This window comes from Notamacropus eugenii, chromosome 7 (assembly GCF_028372415.1).
Source record: "Notamacropus eugenii isolate mMacEug1 chromosome 7, mMacEug1.pri_v2, whole genome shotgun sequence".
NCBI lineage: Eukaryota > Metazoa > Chordata > Mammalia > Diprotodontia > Macropodidae > Notamacropus > Notamacropus eugenii.
Genome location: NC_092878.1, coordinates 21,932,430 through 21,949,248, shown reverse-complemented (window position 1 = coordinate 21,949,248; position 16,819 = coordinate 21,932,430).

Here is a 16,819-nt window from a genome sequence, read left to right as displayed (position 1 = left end):
TCTCGTAAGCCAGGGCATAAACCAGAAACAGAGGAGCAACCAAACCAGAGTGTTCCTGCAAAGGCTTTGGGTTTTTTTGCGCCCAGAAAGTAGGCATCCTTACAGCTCCCCAAAGTCCCCTCCCCTACTTCCTCCTGTTTGGTCTTTTCTCTCACTTTCTTTGCAACACCTGAAGGAGGTGGTTGGAGCAAATTTGGGGAGAAGTAAGGGACCTTAGCCAAAGGGCTGGACTTATTCTTCCTTACGATATATCTCGATCTTTGAAAAAGAAGCACTAAACATTTTCCCAGCGCATACATCATACCTTTACAGTCACACAGAAATATAAGTGTAAAGAAAAAATTTCTTTCCAATTGTGATTAGGTCCAGGTAAAGGATTTCACTGATCTTTGTGTCTGGACACATTACGTGCAAGTTTTGAGGCAGAAGAAAACTTCAAAATTGTCTAACGCTGGTTTCAAGAACCTTTTGTCAAACAGAGGTTCTAACGGGATGATCCCAGTTCATCATAGCACACAGGCACACACAATTTCTATGCTTTCACGTGTTTTTCTAAAAGCAGAGGCAAGTACCAGGTGTAAAAGTTAAAACATCTGCTCAAAACAGTTGTTTACTTAATTCTCTCCATTTTAATACAAGTTAAACAAACTGCTCAAAAAGGGTCATGTCATATAACTGAGTCAGGGCTGCTCTGTTTATGCTCTGAAACTCATCCTTGGGCCCTACGACTTTTCATTGTTTCAGTGATGTGTAAATAGAATAAGGTCGCAGGTGATTGACAAGTTCGCTACTTAGCTCAATTATCAAAGTTTTATTTCCAAATCAAGTTCAATTTGACTTTCCTGCATTACCCTAAGTCATCTTAGAAAATCCAATGAAAGCAGACAATTTACACTAAATCCTACACACTTATTTATTTTTTAAAAAAATTTTGTGCTATGTACCTCCTTAAATAGTTATATGGTTACCAAATCCTTCCAACTAAATTTAGAAACATAGCTATCACTTTACTTCAAAAGTCAGAAGCATCATAATTATTAACTTTTGGAAGCTTTTGAAAGAAACTTTCTATATATTGTCTCAAAAATTCTTCTCTTTCTCTATCCCTTCCTCCTTCCCAAATGAAATTCACGAGAAGATTCAAGAAAAATTCATTCTAACTCAGAGTTTAGAAAACAAAATGTCGTATTCAGTGTCTAGCTCTCAACAACAAATGAAGAAATTAATTCACAAGTACAAATATGCTAAGACAAAATTTAAACGTAATGCCTTATTCCAACATTTTCCTATATATTGTTCAGTAGATAACAAAGATATTTAGATATATTGACGTATAACACAAAGCTATTCAGATCAAGGCCCAAACCACCACATCTGGAAAGGCTTCCTTTCCTCCTATCTCTCTCTTTTTATTTTTTGAAAGAGAAAAACTGAAATATCCCATACTACCACTGGATGATACCATCAGCTTTTAATAAGCAATGTGTACTTCTATTTAAATCTACAGGATGAATCTTTATTTCATTCATCTTTTCTTCCAGCGAGAAAAGTGAAACAGGAGAACCAGCCTTATTAATTATAAGATTGATGGGGTGAAGAAAGCCAAAACAATTTGGCTTGCAAATTATTTTGAGAGATATGAATATGTATGACTATACTATGAACCATAGTCATGAACTCTGACTATGAGACCTTGGTGTGACTGTTTCTCTGGTAGACTAGATGAGAGTTCAGCCACCACAAACCTGACACAACCAAAGTAGAAATGTTTGAATCAGAGCCAGGGTGGACTCCCATCGAATTTGAAATGAGAATATCGAACCAATTTTGTTGTATAGGGTTTTGATTTCTGACAACCTATATTACAAGTTTTAAAAGACATTTTTATGGCTAAAGATACCCATGGTGTCTTGTGATGACTTTGAGAAAATCCTGCTTTGGGGGTTCTTCAACCTTCATATTTATTTTAATCCATGTACACAAAGCTATGACAAGCAGTTTTCAGTTGTTAAGATTTTCTTTTTAAATGTTAATACTGTTTATTTAGTTTGGAAAACATTCCAGGATTCTAAAAAAAAAATCAACAAAATGTTCCAAGTATTAGGTACAGAATGTGTTTTAACTTCCATTGTTGCATTGTCCCTTAATTTTTTTTTGAAAAAGTTTCCATTTTAAAATGATAGCATTCAACAGCCACGACCAAAAAAATACTTTTCATGCCAGCTGAAACCCTGCCCCCTTGCCACATCTAAGAGTGGTAGCATATTACTATTTCACAGTATACCAAATGACAACTAAGCTACATGAACAATTCTCATATAAAACTACCCTAACTGTGCATGCTTTGGGCCACAGCACCTAATGAAAGATCCAAATTAATTTTCCCTCTCTAAGGTGTCATAATTCCAAATATTTATGAGAAGAATTTGTCTAGTATATTTAAACACACATAAATACAAACACATATGTATAGCTATCTAGATAGTATATACACACACACACACACACACACACACACACGCACTGTCTAGATAGAGGGATATACACATATATATACACACATAATGTGTACATATGAGTATGTGTTTATATGGGTATGTGGAGATATGTACATACATATGTACACATGTACACACACACACACCCCCAGATACACAGAGTATAAATTTACAGCCTGGAATTTCTAACGAGTAACCATAATTATCACACACAAAAGCCTGTAACTTTTAAAAAATGTTTTGTTACAGCAACAGCAGAGTACACAGAGAGAAGATACTAAATTTCTTTTTCATTTTAAAAATGTTTAGAAATATGTACAACTTTGATACAATTTCCAGGTACACATAACACCTACATCCATGGTAAAATGTGTAGAGCTCCTGTTTCCAATTTGAAATGTTAAATGCTACATTGTATCAATAAAGATGCTTTAGTGTTTCCCCAGCTCTATGGTATTTAAGACAATATAGTTTTATTCAGCATCATCTTCTTCCTCCTCTACCTTTTACTGGGAAGCTTTAGCTGTTTCCTTTGCACTATCAAACTTTCCTTTGGACTTAAAATCAGCAACATCCTTTTCATACTTTTTCTTCAGTTTTGCTGCCTTATTGTTGTATGACTGCTTTTCATGATCCCCGAGATTATTCCACATCTTACCAATTTTTTTTCTACATTCCCAATGGATATCCTAAGGTTTGTAGATTTTATGTTGGGGAAGAAGTCAGACAGGGGCTATTTGGGAACATTAGGATCCTCCCCCCCATCCCCTGAGCTGGTGCATAACCCTTCATCTCGCTGTCTTACCACAACTTAGCAGCCTTTGCCACTTCATCCAACTTGGGTTTTTCCTTCCCAGATATATTTTTCCATCTTTCTGAACACTCTTTGAAAATTCTGCAAAATTGACAGGAACTTCAGCCTTTTTTTTCCCTTATGTTCCTCACAGCATATTCATACAAAGAAAGCAGACATCTTTAATGTGTAACTGGATTATTCACCAGTCTCAAGATTATTTCTATTTAACATATATAAAATGTTAAGAATACATTTTGCTTTGTTTAAAGAGAACACACATACATACATAATTCCCTACCTTGAGAAACTAAATTAGATATAAATAATAATATGCAATAAGTTGAGGGAAAAATGGAAAATGCAATATAAGAGAGAAGTATGGGGGGGGGGGAGTTCACTCCTCCAGACAAACAGTAAAAAAGACTTAGTTTAGAGTTATTTAAGGAGGGTGATAGAGGAAATGATGGAATTTGAATGGTAAGGAAAATAGGAATTTAAGATGTTTTGTTTTGTTTTTTTTTTAAAAAGCAATCAACATCTTCTCTCGATGTCAATTGAATGCATGTTGATCAGTTTCCTCTTTATGGAAAAAGGGCTTTCAGATCTGAGGTTCTATAAAGAATACACTATTCCAACTCCCAAGTTAGTTGAGAGAGAGAGAGAGAGAGAGAGAGAGAGAAGAAGGAGGAAGAAGAAGAAGAGGAGGAGGAGAAGGGAGGAGGGGGAGGAAAGGAAGGAAAGAAGGAAGGAAGGAAAATATTTTTCATTGAATAGATTGACACTTTCTTTCAGAATGATCCAGCGTGTCATAAAGCCTAACATTGCTTAGATATTTTGAAAAGCATAACAAGTTGCTTGAAAATGAAAATGTTAATAATGATACCAAAAAGCAGAAGCAGATTTTTAAAAAATTATCTCTGGAATTTTATGAATGATTCCCAGGTTCTCACATGGAAATGTGAGTGTGTGTGTGTGTGTGTGTGTGTGTATACACACACACACACATATACATATATGTATATATACACACATATATACACGCATATACATACATACATATGTATATGTATGTGTATATATATATATATTCTGTCATAAGTTGTAATACTCTATTATCTGTAAGGAGATAATTTGGGGAGGGGAGAACTACATACACACCAAAAAGAAGAAGAAATGATACCACTGACAACAATTTGCTTAAATCACAAACCCTGAAATTGATGCATCTATCAGTCAGTCAGCAGATAAAGTAAAATACACCTAGCATTTGTATAGCAATAGTGGCACAAAAGAAATCTGTTTTGTTCAGTTTAAATGTCCTTTAACGTGTTGCAGCTTCATAGGATGATACTGTTCTGAGAACATTATGTATTAGCTATCTTCTTTCAACTGTTTCTGTGGCCCTTATATACTGAAAACTCAAAGCAGAATAGTTCCCTTTTCAGCCTCAAATTAAAGCAATACTTATAATATTACATGGAAGCTTTCCTACTGATGTATATTCTCCCCAGGGCTCTCACAATGAAATTCTTATTAAATAATAATAAGATATTGACTGGTCTTTTCTGTCAATATGAAGATTTGTTGATCTGTGAAGTTTGTATTGATGAGGCAAGAGTGAGGTCAACAGACAATCTGGAGGGCAAATAAATCTTGATATTGACATAGAAACAAACAGTATTAATAGTTATACTAGCCATTTTGGGAGGTTGTTAGTTACATGCCAACATTTCCAATAAGCCTAGAAAGAGTCAGAAGGAAATGCCCCAGAACATCCAAAAATGTCCAACAAGGACATGTAAATTAATATCACTTCTTTACCTTGAGCAGTGAAAAAATTGCTGCTCGATAACCTCCGCCACCTGTCCCCTCCCTTCACCCTGAATTGAATCATACATATGCTCCTTATTTTTTACATTAAGGAGAATCCTATTCATGCCTGAGATGATCTTATATTTATGATGGTCTCTTCTGTCAAATTGTTATTTCTGTAGGTTGCTGTCAAAAGTGTCACTCAAAGTTTTCTTTTCCACCTCTCTTTACCCTCTGTCACAGTAACTTAGAGGGTCCAATAGAAGTGGAATCTATTTAGCCTACAATATACAACTGGAAGAACTTTCTCTCTCTCTCTCTCTCTCTCTCTCTCTCTCATACATATACACATACACATATACATACGTGCTCACATGCTCACATCTGTATCTTTCTCTGACTCTACTCCAAGTTTATCTTCTTCAGTTCTAAGGGGTATTTGTTGTATTTCTGTGTGGTATATCCCCCTAATTTCCCCAAGGTTGAATTATCTAACTTTCATAATTAAAGCACACTTCAAATTTATCGTGACTATAAGTTCCACTTCCATTTCATTTTTAAGTTGATAACTTAGATCCAAATAACACTACTTTCAGACAATCTTTAAGGACAAATGAAAAATGTTAAATTTTTGCAATAACAAATGGAGAGTATGAATAAAGCCAAAATCCCATCAGATTTAAACATTCTTCCCCTTTCAGATTACCCTCACCTTTGGGACACCTTTATTTTTATTTTTGATAAATACAATACATGTTCATTAAACCAGAACATTTTTGTTAAAGGTTCACAAAAACAGGTAGTTTTCATCCAGATGTGACCTGAAATGGTTCAGTGAATTTAGTGGATTTTGTCATTTTTGATTTTTTGTTCTTTTTGTCCATGTTTCAGTGGAAAAATAACCAACTCTAGGAATGATTTTCTACTCCATGTGTATCTTTCCCTATGCTCTGCATCAGTATTATTATGAAATAATAATATCTATCAGGTATCTAAATAGTACATAGTATCTAGGTTGTCTAGCTATTATACCTACAGGTTAACTTGATCCCACCATCTAGAAGTTTAATAGTCCATGGAAAAGACACATAAAAAGTTATTGAAACAGAGTTTTGTACAACAGAGATGATGCAATAGTAACAACTGAGTAGTCCAGGAATAAGCAAATATTTACACTCTATGTAGAGTTTAGTATTTGTATTGGGTTTTGAAGCCAATTGGGTAGTTGGGGTGAAACAAATAATCACTTTACTTTCTATCAGTCAAGGCATACTTTGTGGGAAAAATGATATTTTAAGAGCCCTGTGAAGGAGGAATGGAAGGGCCATGGTATTTTAAATATAGAAAATGGTACTATAGGAGTAGAAAGAACTAATCTATCCTCCTGCTTTGAGGCCAATATTTTTTTAAATTAGACGTCGTCCCTTTTGATTAAAAATGTATGTCTATTAAACAATCTCTCCTGATAGCCCATTTTCATATTTTACAAGTCTTAGAATACGTGTGAACCAATATTGACAGTTTTTTATAGTCAAAGTTTTGTTACTTGGTTGTTTTATTTTTTTTTATCTCAAATGCCACATATATTATTATTGATCAATTTGTAGAAGCATTTTAAGTGATCTGATATTTTTTGTTTGTTTTTGTTTTAGTAGCAGAAATACCATTGGACAAGGAGTTAGAAGTCCTGAATTTTAATCCTTGCCTCTGTCATTAATTATCTGTGTGCCCTTGGACAAGTCACTTAACATCTTTAAGTTTTACATCCTTTTCCAGTAAGGGAGGGCATTGGATTAGGTGATGTTGAAGATTTCTTTCAGCTATAATATTCTGTGATTATTTCTGGGCTTTTAATAGCTGATCATCTAGAAAGGAAAGCAGTGAGCATGCTCACTGTTCAGGACAGGGCTTGCCATACTAATCTCATTTTTTTTTTTTTTTGGACACAAAATTGATAGATCAGGGCAATTCTTTAGGCACAGAATATGTAGATCTTGTCAAGGTGTTTGACAGTTTCCTGTGATATTCTTATGGACAAAATGGAAAGGTTTGTGTTAGATGATGGTAGAGGATGATTCAGAACTCACTAAAGGAATAATCCAGAGGAATATTGGTTAATGGGTTGATATCATTATGGAAGGGAGTCTATGAATGGAGTATCTCAAGGATCTAGTCTTAAGTCCAAGCAGATGAATATTTTTTTAATCAATGAATTAAAGGCTTATTAATCAAATTTTCAGATGATAAAAAGTTAGGAGGGATAGTTAATAGATTAGAGGATAGGTTAGGGTTCAGAATCTCCACTGGCTGGAACAATAAGCCAGATCTAATAAGAAGAAATTTTGCAGGGATTGATATGAAGTCCTACACTTGGATTAAAAAAATTGACTATGCCCATACAAGTCGAGGTGGATAACAGTTTGTATGGAAAAGGGGTAAGGACTTAGAATTACTTCAAGATCAGTATGAGTCAACAGTGTGACAGAGCATCCAAGATTGCTAATCCAATTTTATGCTATGTTCACAGACAATGTAAGTGTTCAGCATGAAAGGAAAAATAGTCATTATATACTCAGCCCTGGTAGAACCATTTGTGGAGTATTGTTTGCAGTTCTGAGTGTTGTGTTTGAGGTAGAATATTGACCATCTATAATGTATCAGAAGAGGGTAACCAGGATGATGAGAGAACTGGAGACCATGCTGTACAAGGATTGGTTGAAAGAATTGGGGTTAAGTTAGAGGAGAGAGAACTTGAAAACTTGGGGGACAGGGATCAGGAACTCCAAACTCAGACTGAATACTACCTTAGATGTTATAGGCCTGGGGAAGTCATTGAAGCTTGCTCAGCCTTGGTTTCTTTATCTGTAAAATGCTATAATAATAGCACATACTTCATGGGATTGTAATAAGCATCAAATAAAATGACTACATAGGTATATATATATATACATACATATACATATATTTGCAAACTTGAAAGCACTATAACTATAGTAATAACTAACACTTATATAATGTTTACTATGTATCATGCAGTGTGCTAACACTCTTATATGCTAAAACACAATTATCTCATTTGGTCCTCACAACAACCCTGAGAGGTGGGTGCTCTTGTTATCTCCATTTTACAGATGAGGAAACTGAGGCAAACAGGTTAAGTGACTTGCCTAATGTCATAGAGCTAGTAAGGAGAAAGGTAAATTCAGCTTTTAAAGAAGTTTCCTATCACTGCAGATCTCCAGGTGGGAAATTGTCAGAATGGTGTAAAGCAGAGATGGCGAACACTTTGTTGACTAGCAGGCCAAATGTGGTCCACAACACTCCTGAGTACACCCAACCAAATTAAAATGTAATTGGGAAATATTTAGCAAAATAAATAAAATACAGTGAAACATAGATAACATTAATATGTTTTTCTAAGTCAATATGTGACCAGCAGGAGTTTTTGTGGCTCTCATTTCTATCTGATTTTCTCTTCATGTAAAGGTTGAACTAGATAATCCCTGAGGTCCCTTCCAATTGTAAGATTCTGTAATTCTAAGGTTCCTTGCAAGTCTATAATTTTATGATTTGTATGGGAATTTTTTTTCTAGAGGCACCCACAACTAGGCTTACCTCAAAGTCAGCCTGAGGAGTGTTGGACAGCATCTTTATTTGTCAACTTGATCTCCTTTTCCTTCTCCCCCTTCTCTTCCTCTCTCCCCTTTTCTTCTTCCTCCTCTCCCTATCTCACTCAACAGGGCCATCTCCTGTCATCCTGATCTATACCTTGCCACTGGAACCAGATGTCTCTGGAGGAGAAAGTGAGGTTGATGACTTTGTACAGTCCTCTCTCAATCCAATTCACTTGCAAGTCATAGCATCGCCTTCCTGATGTCATGATCCTTTTTGAGAATGAAAGACAAATGACCTGTGAGTAGTCCAAGTTGCTCCACTGGGGACTCCCTTCCCTCCCCTCCCCTTCCCTCCTGTCCACTTCCCTCTGCTTCCCTCCCCCTCCCTCCCTTTCCCTCCTATCCCATCCTCTCCCTTCTCATCCCCTCCTCTCCTCTTCTCTCCCAACCCCTCCCCTTCCCCATTCCCCCCCACCTCCTCTCCCCTACTTCCCCTTCTCTCCCCTCCTGTCCCCTCCACCTCCCCTCCCCTTCCCTTCCCTTCCCTTGTCTTATTCCTTTCCCTCTGCATCTGGAGCTATCTTTAGTCATCCTGATCTATATCTTGCCACTGGACCCAGATGACTATGGAGGAGAAAGTAAGATTGGTGACTCTGTATAACTTAAACTTAACTCACTTAAATCTAATTCACTTACACATCATGGCATCATGCCATGGTCCTCTTCAAGAGCAAAAGCTAAACAATGAAGACAGCAACAACAGTCTTACCCAGGTTGGAAGGATGCTGGCCACACATGACCCAGTCCCACAATGGATTGGCAGAGAAGCTTTAACCTGCTCTGCTTTTTGGACACAGACCAGTTCACAACTCCTCCATCAGCCTGTTCATCCTCCCCTCCAATAGTTGACCATATTGGTGGTGGACTTAGTGTGGACAACCAATGATCTTTAACCCTATTTCCATCTCAGAACGCTCAGACTCAGGAGATCCACCAGCCAGATCCTCTGAATAGCAGGTTCCACAGATGTGCTGCCACCCCCAGCTCTGGCTTTCTTATCACTTAGTTTTATGAATTGCTGTCTGCTCAGGAGTAGTTTATCCAACCTAAAAGAATAATGAAGAATGGAGGTATTTTAAGGAGGAAAATCCCATCCCTCAGTGTTTAGTCATTCAAAAAACCCCAGTTTTAATGACCAGATGTGCAATTGCTCTGCCAGATGTCCTGAAAAATGTGGTGATTCACTTCATGAGCTCACTCCATTGTCTCTTTCACTGGATTGTGAGCTCCTTGAGAGAAGGGACTTTACCTTTCCTTGTATCCCAAATGCTTAGCATGTTGCTTTTCACATAGTAGGTGCATAATCAATGTTTATTGACTTAGTAAGCTGACAGAAGTTTTCCTGCTTATCTTACTGATGTAACTCATCTGTCCACAGTAGTCCTACCTTGTATGTCCCTTATGGACCTGTTCAAGGTCACTAGAGTAGGCAGTAGGATTGACTTTTTTATATTTGTGGCATTGTCACAGGAGTAATAAGGCAGAAGACAGGAAGCAGTGATTTTGGGAGGAGAGATAGGTCCCATCCCTTTTCTTTGGGTAGCAACAAAGGGAGAGGATGGGTGAAGACTGATATTAGGACTCCGGGAAAGGATATTCTGAAGACCTTCCTCTTTTCTAATTTTTTCTTTCTTCTGTGGGTCAACAACAGCAACAAACTTGCTGCATCCTGGCACAAGGGGAACAGAAGTGATATGAATTTAAATGTCTGCACTGTTAACTACCATCTATGTGGCTTTGATAAAGTCACTTCATCTTTCCCAGTCTACAAAATGTAAGGTAATAATATTTGCACTATTTGTTACATGTTTGATGTGAAACTTACATGAGAAAATAGCTCACTTTTTTCTGCAATCGAATTTAAATTTCTTGTGGGCAGGGACAGTTTTTAATTTTTGATTTGGTATTTTAAGTATTAGCACAGTGTCTTGCACACTGTAGGGGGTTAATGAATGCTTGAGTTATTTGAGAAAAGAAGCCAGAAATTACAAATTGTAAGTGCTTCTTCTCAATTATTTTATTACACATCAAAATTATATAGAACAGGTTTGTTCTTCAGATAATGTTCTTAAAAAACATTTGACCTGCAAATAACATTGCCTTGTGGAAACAGGCTTGCCCTCAGAAAGTTCTTCCTAACATTTAATCTGCATCATTCTTATGGTAAATTAAGTCCTGGAGACTGATACAAAGAATTTTAAAAATTAAGTTCCCTCTTGGCCTTCTCTTCTAAGTTTTAATCCAATACTGAGAGAAATTGCAGAAATAGGTGGTATAGGAAAAGGGTCAAAGACAGGGTATGAAATTAGAGTTGTCAGGAGCTAGAAATACCTTATGAAGATACTTATCAATTTACACATTCTCTTTCATCCATGCATGGAACATCTAAGACATCTTTGACTCCTTCCCCTTCCCAGGTCCAAAACATTCAGCAGAGAACTCATGTCTGTTCTGTTCTCACAATATATCTTGTAGTTTTCTCTTTTTATTGTTCTCACCATCTACTCAATGAATTCTAGTGTCTCCCCGTCTCTTCTAGGATCAAATGCAAAACCTTCTCTTTGGCTTTCAGACCCCTTCACAATAATCTGGCCCCTTCCTAGCTGTCTAGTCTTCTTACATCCTACTTTCCCACCACTCAACCATGTATTTTCCCACATCCCTTCCAAATACTCTATAATTCTCACTGACACTGACCTCCTCGCTGTTTCTTGCATAAGATTCACTTCCAGACTCTAGGCATTTTCACTGTTAATCTTGCCTGGAATATTTTCCCTCTCTATCTCTACCTCCTAACTTTCCTGGCTTCCTTCAAGCCTCAGCTTCTATGAGAAGCCTGTACTGATTCTTCTCAATGCTAACACGTTCCTTCTATTATCTCTAATTTACCTTATTTGTACATAATTTTTTCCATGTTGCCTTCCCCATTAGACTGAGCTCTATTGAAAGCAGGAACTGTCTTTTTTGCCTTTCTCTGTAGCCTTAGCACTTAGCACAGTGCCTGACACATAGATGCTTAAAAAATGATTCTTGACTTACTGATGGACTATCACCACCATTCTCATTACTTCTCCCTTGCATTATCACAATAGCCTATTTATAGCTGTCGTATCCTATCCCATCTCTATCTTCCCTATAATCCATCATTTATATTCTCCTGTCCTTTAGTCTCTTTGGTCTTTATTCTCTATACTGTTACTTGATTTATCTTCCTAATGCATAGACTGGATTATGTCATTGAACTATTAAAAAATCTTCAATGACTTCCCATTGCCTACCAAATAAAGTCCAGGCTCTTTAGCTTCACATCAAGGTCCTTTGTAACATAGCACCATCTAGCTCTCCAGCCTTCTGTCATATGACTCCCTCTCACCATCTCTAACCAAAGTCAGTTGCATGTCATTCCTTCAATGTGTTTTCTGTTCTTCTATTTCCAGATCTTTACTTTTACTGTTCCCTATGCATGAAATGGATTCTTTCTTTCTTCCTAATTCAGAATTTTGGAGTTAAGGTGAAGTGTAAGGGAAACACATTGATGTAATTACTAAGAACCAAAGAAATTATACCAAAACAGTTATTCATACTTTGAATTAGTACATTTGTTGAATACATCAGAAAACTTCATTCATCCTCAGATATAAAATCATGTGTACTTTGGATAGAACATAGGGAGTTTGGAATGGGAGAGAAGTATGATAGCAATTGACTACCCACAACACATCCCCACCCCAGTCCTAGCAGAACTGGTCACTTCCTAGCCAGACCTCATGTGTTCAAGTTCAAAACAACCCCATAAGACTCAAGGTGACTGTGTCACAGAAGTGGACAATAGTCCCTTCCTATGAAGGGAGGAAGGAATGAATGAAAAAACATTTTTTATGTCAGTAAGTCACAAATCGATTCTCTGGTCCTCACTTTTGTGTTTTATCCTCGAATTTACAAATGAAACATTATGCTCCTATTTCTACTTTTCATTAAGGCTTAGCTCCATTGCCATCTCCTGAAAGAAATCTTTCCTTTCACCTTAGTCAAGCCAACAAAGAGAAACCCTCTTAAGTTCTCTTCAAAATCTAAACCTATTATCTCTTTGCTTTCAGCTGGAATTCATTCCCTCTCTCATCTTCATTTGATTTCCCAGCACTTCGTGCTAGGAAGCATTTTCCTCCTGCACTTGCCATATTCTAATTTCAGCTTGATCTGTGTCTGTATCTAATAATGTGGTTTCTTTTGTATGTTTCCCAGATAACAAGGGCTTGTTTATATTTGCATCTATTCCTCACCCACCAACAGAGGATTGCACATAGTAGGTGCTTAAAAAGGTTTGATGACTGACTGAGCACATGAATAAAATCTTAGGCAGAAATGATGTTTTGTCCATCCAATCTCTTTACAGTTGAATTATTTACTTTTTCTGAAGTTGTCATCCTTTAGAATCAGTGGCATCCTTTGAGCCTGACAAATGGCTGGCTTGGCAGCATCATTAATAGAAGCATCAATTTTAGAAGCTTTACTTCTGGAAGTGGAATAAAAGGGAGGTGTTACCCAGAGTTTAAGATACCCACTGGTAATGAGGGTATTTGAGTGATAGTAATTGGCAAGGAGAAAGAACTTAAAGATCTATCTGGAGACCTACCATCACAGTCTCTGGGCACCCTGCCAGACACAGGCTAAAAACAGTATGTAAAATGGTAAGAAAAATATGCTATTGGGTGTCTTCTTTGCTATAAATGTCATTGGTCAGAGGTTAAAGAGATATTCCTGAATCATAACTTCTATACTTTTTGTTCTATGACTGGGGGAAAACTTGACTAAATAGGTGCTTTAGATAACTCAAATGGAATTCTAGAAATGGGACAGAGCTTCCTCTTTACAACCCAAAGTAGTCTTCTAATTCTTGGCCCCGAATTCCCTCATATGAAGGAATTGACAGGAATGTATACATACACACACACACACACACACACACAAACACACATGGGTTTAATGTTGATCCCATACTTTCAGATCAGTACGTAAAAACTACCCCCCCATTTGATGCTAAAAGATTTCACTTCCTTAACCTTGAAGATATCCATTTTGTCTAGATTTTTGTGAAGCTTTCTCTTTACCACAGAAAACTATTAGTGATTGAATATTAAAATGGGAGTACATTATTCTCCACTAGTCTCATCTCTAAACAAGGAAGAAGTCACACCTATTATGGGAGAATTATCACTGGGTGAAGCACACCAGTGGGGGCTCATGAGCTATAGCATTGGAAAAACACACCCCAGTCTCTCATAGCTACCCTTAGAACACTGAGGTTTGATATATCATGGGATGTCTGAAGATCTAGCCTGTCAGTGTCAGAGGCATTACAAAAACTAGCTCCAAAGCATGCTACAAGAGTCCATAATTTCAAATACACTCAACAAGTTCATTTCCAGCTGTCAAATTGTCTACAAAACCCAAAACAATTGGTCAATTTGGTCAATTCAGTTAAACAAAACATTCCACTCACTGAATAAATCTGTCATACTAGTAGCTTAGCTAAATTGACTGGTTATTTAGCTTCATTGATTAAGTTGGAAATTCAGTGTAGACAGAGATACAGCAGGAAATTAGAGAGGAGTTGGGTGTGGCATATTATCTGCAAAAAACTAAAATTAGGTTGGAAGAAATGTTTATTCCAAATGGGTCTTTAAAATTGTATCTAGATTGCATCTGATAAAAGTACTAAACTGTAAACACTATAGACGTTTTAGAAGTAGCTGAATGAATATTGTCAGGCAGCTTGGACAAGTGGGTCATTTATTTTAGTTTTGACCTGTCTTCTCTTTTATCACCCAAGCCCCATTAGTTTGATCCTATGGATATATTACTTAGGAAATAACAGTTACAACCATTATTTTCCCAATGGTCAAAGCCAAATAAGAGAGGAATAAATAAGACATAAGTAGAGGAAAAAATGGGGTTCTAATTTTATGGATTATGCATGAAATAAAGGTAGAAAAGTGTATAAACAGATAAAGGATGATTTTCCTGCTGTGGAGACCCTGATGTATTGATAACATTGGTAGTGAAAGGGTTGCAAACAAACAAACAAAAAACAATAAATAGGTCAAAAGATGTCTTTCTTTATAGCACAAGGAAAGTATCACATAACATGGAGACCTTACACATATAAATGCATTTGTCTTTCTGACCTTCTGAATCTTGATTGGAATTTTGATGCTACTGGCATCAGAGAGGTTACAATTTGGTGGAATTTCTGGATCTCAATTGTGCTGTCAAGGGGTCATTCTTTCTGGTAATAAGGTAGCTAGTGGTCCCTGGGAGAGGAGGGAAAAACAATTGGGTTGTGAAAGCAGAAATACACACTGAAAACTAGAGCTGGCTCTTGGCAGGGACCCAACTCTTCTTTCTCAAAGTGTTTGCCATCGTCATAATGAAAAAAATTGTGAGTTGTGCAGCTCACTGAAAAAAAGGGAGATCAAACAGAGCAGACAAAATACAATAACAAAAAGAATGAGATTTAATTCATTTGGGAACTGTATTGTGAAAGCAGGTTGCTTTTGGTTTGCTGCACTCTTCAGTTGCTAGCCAAAGATGTGGATCACATTAAATAAAAGTATGTTGTTTATTTTAAAGTAAATTATTATCAAATGACTATACTTCAAACATTTTTTGCTTGAATTTTAAATCAAGTCATTTGAGTTTGAAACATATGCCTTTACTAAAAGGAGAACATTTTGTCACAAAAGTAAATCGACAACCTAATTTGTGAATGTTCTTGCTAGCAAAAATTTCAGGGTCCAGTGAAAGAATAAAAGTCGAATATAAGATCATAACAATGTCAAAAGTGAGGTCTTCCTTATTATCCCTAGTGATTTTTTCCATCTATTAAGCCAAAGGTGGTCTTGAACAATTTTCACACTTGACCTGAATACAGATTTTAATCAACTTTCAAATTGAGTATCTTAAATTCCAACTTGTATACCATATCAATACCTGAATGACAAACAATATCTTTTTCTATAAGTGTTTCTTGAAAACCATAAAAACAATCAATAATTTCATCAAAGAGAATGACAATAATGACACAATATTTCAAAACTTATGAGATACAGCCAAAGCAGTACATAGGGGAGAAAGAACAAAATACAAAAAAAAATCAGAGCAAAGAATTGGGTAGGTAATTTAAAAAACTAGACAAAGAACAGCTTAAAATCCTCTATTAAATACCAACTTAGAAATTCTGAAAATCAAAGGAGAGATTAATAAAAATTGAAAGTAAGAAAACTGTTGAACTAATAAAACTAAGAGGTGGTTTTATGGGAAAAACAATAAAATAGATAATCCTTTGATTAATTTGATTTTAAAAAAGAAAGAAGAGTACCAATGTACCAGTACCAAAAAAAAAATGAAAAGGATAAATTCACCACCAATGAAAAGGAAATTAAGATAATTGTTAGGAGATTTTTTGTCTAACTGTGTGCTAATAAATCTGACAAGCTAAATGAAATGGATGAATATTTACAAAAATATAAATTGCCCTGATCAATAGAAGAGGAATAAAATACTTAAATAACCTCATTTTAGAAAAAAGAAATTGAACAAGCCAATAAACTCCCCAAGGAAAAAAAATCTCCAGGGCCAGATGGATTTACAAACATTTAAAGAAAAATTAATTTCAATACTATATAAACTATTTGGAAAAACAGGTGAAGAAGGAATTCCACCAAATTTCTTTTATGACACAAATATAGGGCTGATACCTAAACCAGGAGGAAAAAAAAACATAAAAAGAAAATTATAGAGCAATTTTTAAAATATATATTGATGCAATAATTTTAGGTAAAATATTAGTAAAGAGAATGCAGCAATTCATCACCAGGATAATACACTATGACCAGATGAGATATATATATATATATATACCCAGAATGCAGAATTGGTTCAACATTAGGGAAACTATTAGCATAATTAACCATATAAATAACAAAGTCAACATTATTGATTATCTCAAAAAAAATGCAGGAAAAGCTATTGAGAAAATA